The sequence below is a fragment of the Triturus cristatus genome, chromosome 3_2 (assembly GCF_964204655.1).
Source record: "Triturus cristatus chromosome 3_2, aTriCri1.1, whole genome shotgun sequence".
Lineage (NCBI taxonomy): Eukaryota > Metazoa > Chordata > Amphibia > Caudata > Salamandridae > Triturus > Triturus cristatus.
Genome location: NC_140584.1, coordinates 809940149 through 809958478, shown reverse-complemented (window position 1 = coordinate 809958478; position 18330 = coordinate 809940149). Strand labels below are relative to the sequence as shown.

General features: G+C 42.4%; 1 protein-coding gene across 2 annotated transcripts in view; it reads left to right on the top strand.

Annotated features, from left to right (window-relative positions):
* Positions 1 to 18330, top strand: part of NBEAL1 (neurobeachin like 1) — a 978461-nt gene that overhangs the window by 523451 nt on the left and 436680 nt on the right. The window lies entirely within an intron of this gene.

Below are 18330 nucleotides of genomic sequence, written 5' to 3'. Positions count from 1 at the left end.
AGCACATCATATGTTACTTGCTCCATCTACAAAGGTGTAACCTAGCATATACATCCATTCGGTTACACCGCGCAGCAATTGCTGCTTACTTACAGAACAGGCAGCACCTATCACTTTTCAGGGTGCCTGCCATCAAAGCCTTTATGGAAGTCCTCAAAAGAGTAATTCCACCTAGAGTACCACCCTCACCTGCCTGGAACTTGAATATAGTTCTCACAAGGCTAATGGGACCCCCTTTCGAACCATTACATAAATGTGAGCTGCAATTTCTCACATGGAAAACTGCATTTCTAGTGGCCATCACTTCCCTTAGAATGGTTGGTGAAATACAAGCACTCACTATACAGGAACCTTTTTTCCAAATGCATCAGAACAAGGTTGTACTCCGCACCAACCCAAAATTTCTACCCAAAGTCATTTCTCCCTTCCATCTAAACCAGTCGGTAGAATTACCAGTCTTTTTCTCACAACCTCAAACCGTTGCGGAAAGGGCTTTACACACACTGGATGTTAAAAGGGCCTTACTTTACTACATCCAAAGAACACAACCTTTCAGAAAAACCAAACAGCTATTTGTCTCTTTCTCTCCACCACGTAAAGGCAACCCTATTTCTAAATCAGGGATAGCTAGGTGGATTGTAAAATGCATACAGATTTGCTACCACAAAGCAAAACGAACGCTATCTGTTCCCCCTAAAGCCCACTCTACAAGGAATATAGGGGCTTCTATGGCTTTTCTAGGGAACATACCACTAGATGACATCTGCAAAGCAGCGACATGGTCAACACCGCACACTTTCACAAAACATTACTGTGTAGATGTGCAAACCAAGCAACAAGCTAGTGTGGGCCAGGCTGTACTAAAAACACTGTTCCAAACAACTGCAACGGATGCCGGTGTATAATCTGCAGCTTATATGCCTCGAACGGAATATGCTACTTACCAGTATGCATCTGTTCTTGGCATGTAGAGCTGCAGATCTATACACGCCCACCCGCCTCCCCGTACCTGTATCCATTCCAGTCTGTCTTATTTAGATACAACACACATGGGTTTCTTTACTGTTATTACTACGCTCCATCTTTCCCTGCTGGCGAAAAACAATCTGAGGATGGAGCCGAAGCCCATGCGCAATACGAACCAAAGGAGGAGTCACCGACCTCGTGACTTCCAAAGACTTTCCAAGAGGAAAAACAAACTGCAAACGTCCGGGCCAAACACCAGATGGTGATCTATGCACAGTGTATAGATCTGCAGCTCTACATGCCAAGAACAGATGCATACTGGTAAGTAGCATATTCCTTTCGCGAAGTCGGGTGCGTGCATCGTGAGTGCAGAAAACCAGATCAGCAGAGCTGCTGTAGAGCCAGAGAACCAGGTCAGCAGAGCTACTCTAGAGCCAGAGAACCAAATCAGCAGAGCTGCTTTAGAGCCGGAGAACCAGGTCAGTAGAGCTGCTCTAGAGCCTAAGAACCAGGTCAACAGAGCTGCTCTAGAGCCAGAGAACCAGGTCTGCAGAGCTGCTACAGAGCCAGAGAACCAGGTCAGCAGAGCTGCTCTAGAGCCAGAGAACCAGGTCAGCAGAGCTGCTCTAGAGCCAGAGAACCAGGTCAGCAGAGCTGCTGTAGAGCCAGAGAAACCAGGTCAGCAGAGCTGCTTTAGAGGGAGAGAACCAGGTCAGCAGAGCTGCTTTAGAGCCAGAGAACCAGGTCAGCAGAGCTGCTTTAGAGCCAGAGAACCAGGCCAGCAGAGCTGCTTTAGTGCCAAAGAACCAGGTTAGCAGAGCTGCTATAGAGCCAGAGAACCAAATCAGCAGAGCTGCTTTAGAGCCATAGAACCAGGTCAGCAGAGCTGCTCTAGAGCCTAAGAACCAGGTCAACAGAGCTGCTCTAGAGCCAGAGAACCAGGTCAGTAGAGCTGCTCTAGAGCCTAAGAACCAGGTCAACAGAGCTGCTCTAGAGCCAGAGAACTAGGTCTGCAGAACTGCTGCAGAGCCAGAGAAACCAGGTCAGTAGAGCTGCTTTAGAGGGAGAGAACCAGGCCAGCAGAGCTGCTCTAGAGCCAGAGAACCATGTCAGCAGAACTGCTTCAGAGCCATAGAACTGGGTCAGCGGAGCTGCTTTAGAGCCAGAGAACCAGGTCAGCAGAGCTGTTGTGGAGCCAGAGAACTAGATCAGCAGAGCTGCTCTGTAGCATAAGAACTAGGTCAGCAGAGCTTCTCTAGATCCAGAGAACCAGGTCAGCAGACCTGCTGTAGAGCCAGAGAAACCAGGTCAGCAGAGCTGCTTTAGAGCCAGAGAACCAGGTCAGCAGACCTGCTGTAGAGCAAGAGAAACCAGGTCAGCAGAGCTGCTTTAGAGAGAGAGAACCAGGTCAGCAGAGTTGCTTTAGAGCCAGAGAACCAGGTGCTCTAGCTGACACTGACTGATTGACACTGACTGACACAGATTGACTGACTCTGACTGACACTGATTGACTGACACTGATTGACTGACACTGATTGACTGACACTGATTGACTGACACTGATTGACTGACACTGACTGACTGACACTGACTGACTGACACTGACTGACTGACACTGACTGACTGACTGACTGACTGACACTGACTGACTGACTGACACTGACTGACACTGATTGACACTGACTGACACTGATTGACTGACACTGACTGACACTGATTGACTGACACTGATTGACTGACACTGACTGACACTGACTGACTGACACTGATTGACTGACACTGATTGACTGACACTGATTGACTGACACTGATTGACTGACACTGATTGACTGACACTGACTGACTACTCTCTACTTCTCTACTACTGACTCTCTACTACTCTACTACTCACTCTCTACTACTCACTCTCTACTACTCACTCTCTACTACTCACTCTCTACTACTCACTCTCTACTACTCACTCTCAACTACTCACTCTCTACTACTCACGCTCTACTACTCACTGTCTACTACTACTCTCTCTACTACTCACTCTCTACTACTCTCTACTATTCACTCTCTACTACTCACTCTACTACTTTCTACTACTCTCTACCACTCCCTCTCTACTACTCTACTACTCACGGCTACTCTCTACTACTCACTCGCTACTACTCTCTACTACACACTCTACTACATTCTCTACTACTCTCTCTCTACTACTCACTCTACTACTTTCTACTACTCTCTACCACTCACTCTCTACTACTCACTCTCTACTACTCTCTACTATTCACTCTCTACTACTCACTCTCTACTACTGTCTACTACTCACTCTTCTACTCTCTGCTGCTCTCTACCACTCTACCACTCACTCTATACTACTCTACTACACTCTCTCTACTACTCTCTCTCTACTACTCTCTACTACTCACTCTCTACTACTCACTCTCTACTACTCACTCTCTGCTACTACTCTCTACTACTCACTCTCTACTACTCTTTCTACTACTCACTCTCCACTATTCACTCTCCACTATTCACTCTCTACTACTCACTCTACTACTCGCTCTCTACTACTCGCTCTCTACTACTCGCTCTCTACTACTCACTCTCCACTACTCACTCTCTACTACTCGCTCTCTACTACTCTCTACTACTCACTCTCTACTACTCTCTCTCTACTACTCACTCTCTACTACTCTCTACTACTCTCTCTGCTATTCACTCTCTACTACGCACTCTCTACTACTCTACTACTCTCTACTACTCTCTACTACTCGCTCTACTACTCACTCTCTACTATTCTCTACTACTCACTCTACTACTCTCTCCTACTCTCTACCACTCACTCTCTACTACTCTACTACTCACTCTCTACTACTCTCTCTCTACTACTCTCTCTACTACTCTCTCTCTACTACTCTCTCTCTACTACTCACTCTCTACTACTCACTCTACTACTCTCTACTACTCACTCTCTACTACTCTCTACTACTCACTCTGTACTACTCACTCTCTACTACTCACTCTCTACGACTCTACTGCTCACTCTCCACGACTCATTCTCTACTACTCGCTCTCAACTACTCTCTACTATTCACTCTACTACTCACTCTATACTACTCTACTACTCTCTCTACTTCTCACTCTACTACTCTCTCTCTACTACTCATTCTCTACTACACACTCTCTACTACTCACTCTCTACTACTTGCTCTCTGCTACTCGCTCTCTACTACTCTCTAGTACTCCCTCTACTACTCACTCTCTACTACTCACTCTCTACTACGCTCTCTACTACGCTCTCTACTACTCTCTCTCTACTACTCTCTACTACTCACTCTGCTACTCACTCTCTACTACTCTCTAATACTCTCTGCTACTCACTCTACTACTCTACTACTCACTCTCTACTACTCTCTACTACTCACTCTACTGCTCACTCTCTACTATTCACTCTCTACTACTCACTCTCTACTACTCACTATCTGATACTTTCTCTACTACTCTCTACTACTCTCTATTACTCGCTCTCTACCTCTCTCTACCTCTCTCTCTACTACTCTCTACCTCTCTACCTCTACACCTCTATCTCTCTGTACATGCACACATATGCACATATATATATGCATATGCATTTATATATATGTATGTGTATATATATATATATACACATATATAAACATATAAATATAATCTGCATATCTATATAAATATAAATGCATGCAAACGTATACATATATGCATACATATGCATGGTATGTACATGAAAGTTTGAAAAACTCTAATACAAGCAAAGCTAAAAAGCCACCTAATTACAAACAGAATTGTTTTAACTTAAACGAGGGCGAGACCTATTGCATTTTCAATGCTTGTATACTTTGGTTCCATCAAGAAGGCATTCAGATGTGTCACACATTTTCCATAAATTCGGAATTGTAGCACTCTAGTTGCTCATTAGATCACTGCAGTAAAGCTACTGCTCACCAGGGAAGTCTGCTGCTGGTATTCAAAGTGCATGTTTCAGTCTGCATGTCAGAATTTTTTAATGAAATGGAAGAGGATTTGAGAAGTCAAAATGTGCCCTAATCTTTCTTTCTGCAGCACTAATCATAATTTCTATGGCAAAATGAACCCCCTCATTTTGTTCCTTTGCAAATTAAATGTTTTAAGTGTTGCCACTTTATTCCAATCAAGATGGCATCAGGTGTGCCATACTTCTGTTATAAGTAAGACTGTTAGCGCTCTAGTTGTTCTTTAAAACACTCTGGGACATTCTGTCATTGGGCTATAATTGGGCTACATCTCGGTGATATTTGTGCTACATTTGGGCTCTTTTATCTCTGGTGGCCATCTTGGGAGACTTATTTGTTTTTAAGTTTCCTAATTTTCTCATTTACAACAGTCTCCTCAGTAGGAAATACTTTAAGGTTTTTTACTTTCATTCCATCAAGAAGGCATTCAGATGTGTCACACATTTGCCATAAATTCGGAATGTTAGCACTCTAGTTGCTTATTAGATCACTGTAGTAAAGCTACTGCTCACCAGGGAAGTCTGCTGCTGGTATTGAAAGTGCATGTTTCAGTCTGCATGTCAGAATTTTTTAATAAAATAGAAGAGGATTTGAGAAGTCACTAAAAATGTGCCCTAATTTTCTTTTTTCCGCACTAATCATAATTTCTATGGCAACATGAACCTCCTCATTGTGTTCCTTTTAAATTAAACTACTCACTCTCTACTACTCACTCGCTACTACTTTCTACTACTCACTCTCTACCACTACTCTATACTACTCACTCTCTACTACTCACTCTCTACTACTCTCTACAACTCACTACTGCTCTCTACCACTCACTCTCAACTACTCTACTACTCACTCTCTACTACTCACTCTCTACTACTCTCTACTACTCACACTCTACTACTCACTCTCTACTACTCTACTACTCTCTACTACTCTCTACTACTCACTCTCAACTACTCACTCTCTACTACTCACTCTCTACTACTCACTCTCTACTACTCACTCTCTACTACTCACTCTCTACTACTCTCTACTACTCACTCTACTACTCTCTGCTACTCTCTACCACTCACTCTCTACTACTCTACTACTCACTCTCTACTACTCACTACTACTCACTCTAGTACTCTCTACTACTCTCTCTCTACTACTCGCGCTCTACTACTCACGCTCTACTACTCACACTCTACTACTCACTCTCCACTACTCACTCTCTACTACTCTCTACTACTCACTCTCTACTACTCTACTACTCTCTCTGCTACTCACTCTCTACTACTCACTCTCTACTACTCTACTACTCTCTACTACTCTTTCTACTACTCACTCTACTACTCACTCTCTACTACTCTCTCTCTCTACTACACACTCTCTACTACTTGCTCTCTACTACTCACTCCACTACTCACTCTCTACTACTCCCTACTACTCACTCTCTACTACTCTCTACTACTCCACTACTCTCTACTAATCACTCTCTACTACTCACTCTGTACTACTCACTGTCTACTACTCTCTACGACTCACTCTACTACTCTCTACGACTCACTCTACTACTCTCTCTCTACTACTCTACTAGTCAATCTCTACTACTCTCTCTCTACTACTCTCTACTACTCTCTACTACTCTCTCTCTACTACTTTCTACTACTCTCTCTCTACTACTCTCTACTACTCACTCTACTACTCATTCTTTACTACTCTCTCTCTGCTACTCAGTCTCCACTACTCACTCTCTACTACTCTCTACTACTCACTCTCTACTACTCTCTACTACTCACTCTCTACTACTCACTCTCTAATACTCTCTACTACTCACTCTCTACTACTCTCTGCTACTCTCTCTACTACTCTCTACTACTCTCTCTCTCTACTCTCGATTACTCATCCTCTACTCTCTACCTCTCTCTCTACTACTCTCTACCTCTCCACCTCTACACCTCTACACCTCTACCTCTCTACCTCTCTCTACACGCACACATATGCACATATATGCATATGCATTTATATATATGTATGTGTATATATAAATACATACATATATAAACATATATATAATCTGCATATCTATATAAATACAAATATAAATGCATGCATACAAATACATATATGCATGTTATGTACATGACATTTATAAAAACACTAATAAAAGCAAAGCTAAAAAACCACCTAATTACAAACAGAATTGCTTTAACTTAAACGAGGGCGAGACCTATTGCATTTTCAATGCTTGTTTACTTTGGTTCCATCAAGAAGGCATTCAGATGTGACAGATTTGCCATAAATTCTGAATGGTAGCACCCTAGTTCCTCATTAGATCACTGTAGTAAAGCTACTGCTCACCAGGGAAGTCTGCTGCTGGTATTCAAAGTGCATATTTCAGTCTGCATGTCAGAACTTTTTAATGAAATAGAAGAGGATTTGAGAAGTCAAAATGTGCCCTAATTTTTCTTTCTGCAGCACTAATCATAATTTCTATGGCAAAATGAACGCCCTCATTTTGTTCCTTTGCAAGGGAAATGTTTTAAGTGTTACCACTTTATTCCAATCAAGATGGCTTCAGGTGTGCCATACTTTTGTCATAAGTAAGACTGTTAGCGCTCTAGTTGTTCTTTAAAACATTCTGGGATTTTTGTCATTGGGCTATACTTGGGCTACATCTCGGTGATATTTGTGCTACATTTGGGCTCTTTCGTCTCTGGTGGCCATCTTGGGAGACTTGTTATGAAGTTTCCTAATTTCCTCATTTTCTACAGTCTCCTCAGTAGGCATACTGTCAGTTTTTTACTTTGATTCAATGAAGAAGGCATTCATATATGTCACACATTTGCCATAAATTCAGAATGTTAGCACTCTAGTTGCTCATTAGATCACTGTAGTAAAGCTATTGCTCACCAGGGAAGTCTGCTGCTGGTATTGAAAGTGCATGTTTCAGTCTGCACGTCAGAATTCTTTAATGAAATAGAAGAGGATTTGAGTCTCTCAAAATGTGCCCTAATTTTTCTTTCTGCAGCACTAATCATACATTCTATGGCAAAATGAACCCCCTCATTTTGTTACTTTTTAAATTAAATGTTTTAAGAGTTACCACTTTATTCCAATCAAGATGGCTTCAGGTGTGCCATACGTTTAACATAAGTAGGAGTGTTAGCGCTCTAGTTGTTCTTTGGAACACTCTGGGAAGCTGCAGTAGAACACAAAGGAATCAACTGACAGTCTCTGCCCTTGTTGGATGTACATGTTTTACTGAGAATGTCAGACTTCATTCTCACACGACTAAGAAAGATAATGTGAATTTACAGAAAATATGCTCTCAGTTTAGCTTATAGATCACCTTCCAAACCTCTGTGGGAAAAGCATGTGAAAATAGTTTTCTCTCAAACATGATTCATGATATCCCAGAAGAAGACTTTTTCACATGGTAAAATCACCTTAGAACATACCACAATTCCTAAAATGAGTATGGTACCATCAACAAATGATTTATAATGTAACTAAAGTCTTAAACCCTTCTATTAACTGCAATGCTTTTTAATGAGGTGCTATCATGTATATCGGTCCCAAGATGGCTGCCAACACTTCTTGGATGAAGTGCTGACAGCCAATCAGATCTCACGATGAGATGTGTGGTTAGGCTCCGCCCAGATATATATGTGATTTTACTTTTGAGTTTCTCAGGAACTACTGAACGGATTTACACCATTTAAGCAAAAGGCACGACTCTGAACCAAGGTCTACCTTTCTGCCAAATTTGGTGTAATTCCGTTCAGCAGTTCGGGCTGTAGCTGCGTCAACAGGTCCTATGGGAAAGTGCATGGGGAAAAAGCATTTTGGGACCCCCTTTTTTCTCAGCCCCCGCTTGACGAATCACCACGAAACTTTCAGGATAGGAGCGGACCGGAGCTGGCCAAAAGTTTGGAAACTTTTGCAAAGATTCGTCAACCGGCGCCAGACATATTGGGAATAGAATGTTGCGGATTTCCTATGGAAAATAGGTCCTAACTATAACTACCTACTGGCGACCGCCAGTAGGTAATATATTTATATACAGCCAAGAAATGAAGGACTCCGCCTGTGCTTCAAGGATGATGCTCCGCATGGGTTGTCAGAATGCTGCGTGTCGAAGATACAGCATGCAGGCCTTTTATACTAGAGTGGTCACTCTAGGTTTTCTTCTAGAATCGATATGTTTTGAAAACAACCATAAATGTTTTGGAAACAATCATGAATGTTTCTACAAACAATTGCGATCATGCACATCTGGCTGTTGGCCAAGGATGAAAAAAGTGGTGACCCTTTTACAGAATAATTATACCGTGCCTGATGACATGTTTATGTACGTCAGGTACAGGGATTATGATAAAATACCGAGAGCCTGATGTCATAGAGAAAAGAGCAAACTAATAGGTAAAAGGTCACCTGAATCATTATTGTCATGTGGATGGGACAAATGTGTGTAAAAAGGGGTATAGATGACAGGACTAGCCTAAATGACATGACAGCATAATTAATGATTAGTGTCCCAGGAGATTACATTTTTTTTTTTCTTTTTAATTTGCAGGTAATTTACTGTGCTAAGTATGTGCTGTTACATGAGGATTTATATCCCAACCACTGGACTGCACCCTTATGGAATGTTTTAGTACCCTTAGAAAGTCTAGATGTAGTTGTAAATTGTTCTTGTGTTATATTATTGTTTGTTTTTGTATTTATTTTATAGCCCAAGCTCGTAAAATACAAACATCATACGAACCGTGTAAAATTGTCTTTTCACAGTGCACATACAATTTCCTATAGCACAAATGGCAACAATGTATTTAATTCCATACAGGGTAGGCAGTTATATTTTAAAAACAAGGGACTTAAAATATATGACATATATTTAAAAATATACCTAGACAAATAAGATATGATTCCATGTAAGAGAGCTATTTAAAAAACATGTACATTTACTATCATTGTTCTTTTATAGTTTTCATAATATAAATGATGGTTTATGAAATAAACCCACACTCTTATTCTAATTTTTTAAATTTATTATTGATAGGTTAGGGAAGAACATCATATATTTAAAGTTGTTGAAAACCCAATTAATCTCCTGTCAAAGCTACAAAGAAATGCAGCCAAGACTCAAGCGGTTCAATAATTCTGTTTTTTGTTTGTTTTGTTTTTAGCAACCTCTTTTTTAAGAAAATTTGGTTTTCCCCGAAGGTAAAGGTAACCAGTCGAATAAAGGATTTTATTATTTTACGAGCTGGAATTTAAGTGCCTGACTTTTTGAAAGTAGATCCCAGGAATAAGACCCCAACTCCCATCTAATAACTTTAATCATTGCTTAGCCTGGGAAGGTTAGGATTTTTTTCATTACCATACCTTTGGTTTTGGAGTACTTTATTCGACCTTCTAAGATTAAAATTAAGGTCATATAGCCTGGTTGGTACAATTTTTCCTTCCAATTGCCTTAATAAGTGGGCTGGATGAAAATCACACACATTAAAGAAGGTGAAGCCTATCAAAGTGCTAGAGACCTTTAACTCTGTCTTCCTTCTTTGTGACTTTCAGTATAGGCTATAGATGAAAGTCACACCGAAGTATTGGTACTCCATAGTCACCTGCCAGCCACCAAGGACATACAATATGTTCTTGCCTGACACAAATATTTTTTATGTATATGTGTTTATTTTTAGTTTGTTGGTGTCAGGATATGTTTTTAGAGCATCCGTTTTACTCTGTAGTCCTCTTGAAGTTTGAGCCAAAATTCAAAGATTTTTGGCAAAGAAGAGGAGTTCAATACGAGAGCTCCCAATTTTGGCAGAGAGGAATGTCCTTTTACCAGTATGGCCAGAAAATCAGCCAACACTAGGCAAAACAGTGTTTGGGACAGCAAACATCCCTGTTTCATGCTATTTCTGATTGGTGCTTCATCCATTTGTCTCCCGTCATTCGATGCCTATACTGTATCCAACTTGCCTGAGTGCAGCTGTTGTGTAATGAATACAAAAAGGCCATGTTGGTAGCTCCAAATTGTGTAGTGTGGATCATAATTAAGAACTATTCACTAAATCAAAAGCGGCCTTAAAGTTAACTAAATAATAAGATTTCTTGAAATTCTCTCCTTATTCCTAGAGGGTCAAGCATCTCTCAATGTGGTCAATCATTTAATCTCCCCTAACCATATTTAGAAAATATTTTTGGGCTATCCAGTTGTTTCTGTATTATAGCTTAGGGCTGTGTCACTGTGCTCCATCTGCAGCAGGTCAGAAGAGGTAGCCTTCCTGCATGGAGTTAACCTTTTTTGAGATGCCTACTGATTTGTCTTTGATCTCTTACATTACAAGAGACATGCGTGTGATCTGCTTGCTATTGTTTACTTTCAAGATAGAGCCTTATCTTTGTCATCAATGTACATGAAATGGTCACATCGCTTCCATCTCATGTCGCCTTCATTGATTTACTCTACTTCCTCATGTTTCAGAGAATCATTTCATCACCTAGAAAGCCTGCCCTCCTTCCAAGGCAATTGTCAGTTTGAAGGTAAAAGATCACAAGCAGTGACCATTTGCAAATTTGGGTATCATAACCTGCCCTTACAAGTTTGTATCACCAGCAGCACATTAGACTGTCTCCATATTTGCTTACTGAGCTTTGGGAAGGCTTTCAAAATGTACCTTTTAGTTTTGCATGGTGGAGTGTAGGTATTTGTATGATATTATACGAAAGATCGCAAAAGGCAGGAAGTAGCAAACTGCATTCCATGTTATTGCCTCACGTTCTGGCCTTCGGAAAAGAGAGTTTCATGCTGTGCACCTTGCTTGAATGCACGTCGGTCTACGTATGGAGTAGTGATTATAATTACTATGTTATTGGCTTTAGTGAATGGACGAGGCCTGTATGGTTCTGTCGTGCATGTGGTGTGTCTTTGATGGCAGACATTAGTCTTACACAAACAAGTGTGCAAGCAAGCAGCCTCTCCATCTTCCCCGCTCATCTATCGATGCCAGCTGCTCCTGGTGCACTTAAGTGATACCGTCTCACACTACCCAATGGTGCCAGCAATAGTCCACCACTGTTAGGTCTGCACCTTTCTGTGTGCGCAGTTGTGTCATTGTCCCACCCAGTTTATCACAGACAGTTTCTTACATGGCTACCAATAACATATCCTCGATCTGTTCGCCTTTGCCTGTCCCTTCTATTATTCCCATATATCACTAGTTCCATCTTTTTACAATGCTCACATGTGCCCCCTTCATTTTCTGCCCTTCAGTGCTGGCTTTTCCCTGAATATTGTCCTGATATTCCCAACTGGCTGCCTGTGCGGAAAACCAAATGTTTGCACCTCACAACACCCACCCAGTGTCATCTCTTTAATTTCCCCCTAGTCTCACTTCTAGATACTTCCCAACAGTGTTGGCTTTTCATACTGCTCCCCACAGTGCAAGCTCCACATAAGGTGTGAACCTAAATCACCTGGACAGAAAAAGCAAAGTTTATAGACAGAATATATGATCTAACTGTAATCTCGTTTTTCTATACTTTGGAAGAACGGGTTTGAATCCAGATAATTTTATGCTAGAGAATTCTGAAATTTTAAATTTTATATATTCAAACTATAATTCAATAGGGTTTTGCAATACATGATCTCAAAGGACAAATTTCAATTTATTTTTTAGGTGCTTAATGTTATGATTTCACCACTGGTCCTTATTATTTTATAAATTGGTTAATTAAGAGTTAGGAATAATTTTAAATTATTATAGAACTCCATGTTCACACTTTTTTATGATGGGTGTTCCTTCGAGATGTTCACTAACATAACTAATACAGCAGCACTGCCTGGTTGAATAAGACATTGTTTTGAATATTATAGTTTCTTCTCAAGGTAGAACACCTGTCCCAGAGGTGTATTTTTTGCTACTACCCCTGGGCTAAGACGGGTCAGTTTTGAGCATTGTCTCACCATGCTCCAAACCCCTCGCAGCTCCCTAATGCTCCTAGAGGTGGGTCCCTGCTAGGATCATGCATAAAACACTTGCCAGGCTTGCTTCCTGATCACAACAAATGAGACGCAAAACAGCTGTAAGGGTACTGTCCTCCTAGAGTAAGGCCGATTAAGTCTACCTCATGACACATTTCCCCACCAGACAAGCGCTTGCAGTGCTGTGCGTAGATGAGCTGGAATCCTTCTTCTCACCTCCATATTCCTCCCACACTTTTAAAATTATTGAATTTTCTAGTGAGGGACATTTCAGGGCAAGCAGACACAAATACGCCTTTAGCAAAAGACAACAATTGTGGGGCAGGGTATTTTCCCAGCTTCTGATGTTATGGCCAGTACGCCTGCATGGCATGAATATGATATACTGCTCTTTTTTTAATTCTCTGTACATCCTCATTCCATCGAACCGTAACCCACTTCTCTCTGGGGTTAAGATCACACTTTATAAAGAATTTGACATTAAAATAAAAACAAATCGTGATATGTTGTAAATGTGATCATTCTTCATCAGGTGCCTAAAAGTCATTGGGCAGAGTGGGGAACAATGGCTTTGTACCCAATCATGCACAACCTCCTAATAGTTTGTGTACTGGGATCTTACAAGCAAAGTTTAATCTTTAGGCTTTGGGAAGCAGACTTGTGAGTGTTTTGCCCAGAATCTATGGTTTGGAATGTAATGATGGGTTTGCAGCTGCATAAAGAATGCCACTGGCATTTTTATTTTTTTATTTGATCATTTTATCGACTAGCACCATCCAGCCACCTGGGGCTCTGTAAAGTCAGACAAATTTTGTAGAAAGTGGCGATAAGGAAGAGTAAGATTCAATTTAAACATTTAAGTGGAAACACTCATCAGGTAATACAGAATTGCAACTTTCATGTGAGTGTAGTTGGAATGAAGGAGAGCCTAGACAGTATGTTGGTAGAAATCTACTAAGGCACATGTATTCGGACTGTGCCCTCCACTTTGGATTCAAATTTTTACAAAGATATGGCCTTTGATACCTAGTTGTATTTAACTTCTTGAATATCACTAAATGATCAGGAATGCAGTACTTTCTGCATGTATCTGCATGTAGCCCCAACAGACCTTATGAGCATTGCATATAACTTTGAACCTGATTATTGCAGCCACTGGGAGCCAGTAGAGATTTACGATTGTACTTTTGCAGGTTGGGGCACATCATCGCTGTCAGGCTTCGTATGTTTAGCTGTCTGTTGATGTGTTTTTTTGGAAGCATGATTTAGTTCAAGCAGGTTGATGAATCTTGTAGAGCGCTCACATACCCATGGGGCGTCTTGGCGAATATATAAGGGAAGGACATTCCAGATTTTAATTGACCCAAAGACAAATCCTCTGCCTCTTCACTTCAGACACTTGAATCTGGGGACTACAAGTAGATAGGCAGAGGAAGAGCATAGAGACCTGTATGTTACATACAGGGTTAAGGTGTTCCTCAAGAAGGCTGGGCTTTGATTATGAAGTGCTTTGTAGACAACACAAAGCACTTTAGAGATGATTTGGGATCTGACCGGAAACCAATGAAGAGATTTGATCACTGGGGAAACCGAGTGATGTTGTGGAATCTTGAGAAGCAGATATGCTGCCGTGTTCTGCAAAGTCTGTAATTTGTTATGAACCTGCTGGTGTGCATTCAGGTACAGTCCATTGCAGTAGTCTATTTTCAATAGAGCTAAGGAGTTGACTACTGTTTTTTGTAGCTGAGAGGGCATGAAAGGTAGAATCTTCTTTATAAATTTGAGAATGAAGAAAGCAGAAGACGTGTCTGCGTTTACTTGGTTGTGATTCGACAAAGTGACATTGAGCAACACGCCTAGATTTTTACCACCTTAACCGGGTTAGGTAGTGAGCCCAACTTGGCAGGCCACCAATATGTGACCAGAAAGAGGGTTGTGCTCCGATCCTGGCTGTAGAGGGGTGAAACCCCGAAATCGGTCCTAGGATGCTTGTTCCCAGTCCAGGGAAGACCTGCCTTGGCAGATCGGGTTGGACTGTTCCCATGAGGCACAGGGTCAAGACTGATTTGCATATGACTGGGTTCAAACTGAAATGGCATGGTGAGCAAAAAAACGATGGCTTTAGGCCCAGATCTCTGTACTGGGGTGAATGTATGACATTGTTCTGCATTCTGTCCATCAACTGTTGTTTTTGCATTTGTCACCCCGAATGAGACGGGTATGCCCAGACGTGGGTTCCGTGCTCTCCATGCCACTGGAATCAAGATATCCTGGCTGAAGAGGGGTGAAACCCTGAAACCGGTCCTAGGATGTTTGTTTCCAGTCCAGGGAGGACCTGGCTTGGCAGTTTGGGCTGGACTGTTCCCATGAGGCACAGGGTCAAGACTGATTTGCATATGGCTGGGTTCAAACTGGAACGGCATGGTAAGCAAAAAACGATGGATTTAGAACTAGATCTCTGTACTGGGGTGAATGTATGACATTGTTCTGCATTCTGTCCATCAACTGTTGTTTGTGCTCCGAACAATATCAGTAGTTAGAAAACATGGTAGCTGTGCCGTTATCTTGGACAGCTAAAGAGATGACAATTGTCGTATCATCAGCGTAGGATGTTAGGGCAAAATTGTAGGAATGGATAAGCTTAGCCGGAAGGGTAACATACAGATTAAAAAGAGTGGGACTAAGCGAGGAACCCTGGGGCATGCCACAAGGAAAAGAGAAGGAGGAAGTAAAGTCTGAGAGGCGGACAGAGTTTTCTCATGTCAGTGAGGAATGACGTGACCAGTTTCCAAGCGGCTCCTGTTACCCCAAGCCTGCCCTGCCATTCCATCAGCAGCCTGTGAGAAGGATCAGGGCAGCTCTAACCCCCGATCAAGCACCATTCTGATCTCCTTGGTTGCCTTGATCTGTTGCCTTGATGAGTGCAGTCTCTGTACTGAGCTCAGCACATAAGCCGAATTGGGCGGAAATAATGATTTTGTTAGCCTGAATGTGCTCCGTCAACTTGATGTTGAGAACTTTTTCAATGATTTTAGCGGACAAAGGTAAGTAGGAAATTGCCACTTGAATCACGTCGATCAAACAAATGTTTTTTAGGATTGGATGGATGGAAACTTACTTCCAGGCTGAGGGGAAAATACCTGACAGACACATAAGGTGAAAGATTTCTGTCAGCGAGGGCCCGATGATATCGGCACCGAGACTGGCACCCTTAGGAGGGCAGGGCTCACCTGGCAAGCCAGATTTGGCAGTTTTATGCAGAGATGTTACCTTAGCACTGAAGGGAGGTGAAAAAATACAACATGAGGAAGTGATAACCAGGGATGAGGCAGACTGGAAAGTGGAGGAAGGTGTAGAGCAGAAGGAAGAAAAGTTGCTATATACCTCTTCCACTTTAAATCGAAAAGTGTTTTCTAATAAGTTGCAAAAAGACTGCGTGCAGTATGGGATCAGAGAAGAATTATTGGTCGTGAGTTTTTTGACCGTTGCAAACAGTTCTTTTGTAGAGTTAGTGGCAGCCTCAATTGTAGTGGTAAAGTATGCTGTTTTTTCCTTGCAAGTGAGGGACTTATACCTTGCCAGACAAAGCTTGTTATTGGACTTTTCCAGGTCATCATAACTGATCCTTCAGTGGTTTTCCTGCCTCCTGCAAGCCTGTTTAGATTGTCAGAAAACCACGGGGTTGATGGATTTTGCCATTTGATCCTTGTTCATTTCAGAGATACAAGAGTAGCGACAGCAGTGTCGAGCCAGTTGGTGTAGTCCGAGACTGCCAAGTCCAAGTCAGAAGCTAAAGCTGGAAGAATAGAGTCGAGCAGACAAGAGAGTGACGAAGCTTGAACATTTTACCAAGTGCGAGTTAGAGTCTTGCAGGGATTGATGTGCTAGATTTCTTAAGCGAAATATCAAAAAGAATGGCCCTATGGTCAGACCAAACAAGCGAGAGCAGTCTAATATTAACCAAGAAGAGAGTTATTGGAAAATATGTCATCCAGAATGTGATCACCTAGATGTGAAGGGCTTGTTACTAGCTGATCTAAACCAAACGAGGACATTGTCTCAAGTAGAGCTGCCGTGTCATGCTCATCCGGGATATCGAGATAGACATTAAAATCACCAAGGACCGTCGGGTTACTTTTGCAGAATGTCGGCTTCAAGGAAACGACTAAAGGCCTGGGCAAAGATGGCTCGTGGTCCAGGAGGACGGTAAATGAGAATACCTTGAAAAGACTCTGTGTTGGACATGTGACCGCTGAAGAGAAGAGTAGTGAGGCAAAATGGCGATCTGACACGGATCGCAGTGCTCACGCAACGGGTTCCTGACCAGTCATGCTGAGAGAGCTCTGACAGTGCTGCCTGCATAACCACTGAATGTAGACCGAGGTTCTGCAACCACGTTTTTACGCTATGGCTTTGCCGGAAGCATTTTTCTTTTGGGGTGATCGGCGTTTGGAGAAATAATCGTCGGACAGTTTAAACAATCACAACCCCGATACAACTGACACCGCCGAACACGCTCGTATGGATCTTAGCACCTCTACGCGTCACGCAATCTGGACATGTTACTCTTACATCGGCTGGACAGTCTTAAATCGCGTTCTACATAGCCCGTTTACCTTAATAAATAACCTGGACTGTAGTACCTGTGCCTGTCATATTCATCACACAGAGACTATACAGTACCGGGACGTGGGGATGCAAGCTACAGTTTCAGCAGAGATGCCTCCTAAAGTCGCTGCTCCACCCACCTTATCGGCAGCCGCCCGTGCAAGGGCCGCAAGACAGGCCCAGCGTGAGGCGTTTGAGCGCCGGGGGACGGAGAAAGCAACAGCAGCACAGGAGAAGGCCATGAAAGCTGAAACCTCTGCGCAGTTTCAGAGAGCTGAGACGACTGCCATGATCGAATCTTCCAAGGCGGGAGCCTGACCCGGAAGAAGGACACGCGGAAAGAAGCTGCAGGACCATCAGTGGTGGAACTGATGCGGAAAGGCTCCAGTACGCTTCCGGGCCAGGAGAGACAGCGACAGGTCTCACATATCGACAGCAAGAAAAGTCCTGCACCAGGCCTCTCAAGCAGCCCAGCCTCTCAAACAATGAAAATAGGTAGCAAAGTCATCGAAACAGAAGGCTTTGAGGTTATTGAGAATGATGCAGGCGGCCCAATTCCATCTCAGCTACAGGCACAGGCAACCCTTGAGGTGAGCGCATTACTTAGTACACACTGCAATATTGTGGCTATTTTTGACAATGAAGCGTCTCTCGCAACGGAGGGCGACTCTGGCTCAAATAAGAATACTGATATTGTTACAAGTGTAAGGTGTGGTTCGATCAGTGAGCAAACACAGCTGCAGGACTGCTTTAGTGCAAGAGAACATGAGACTT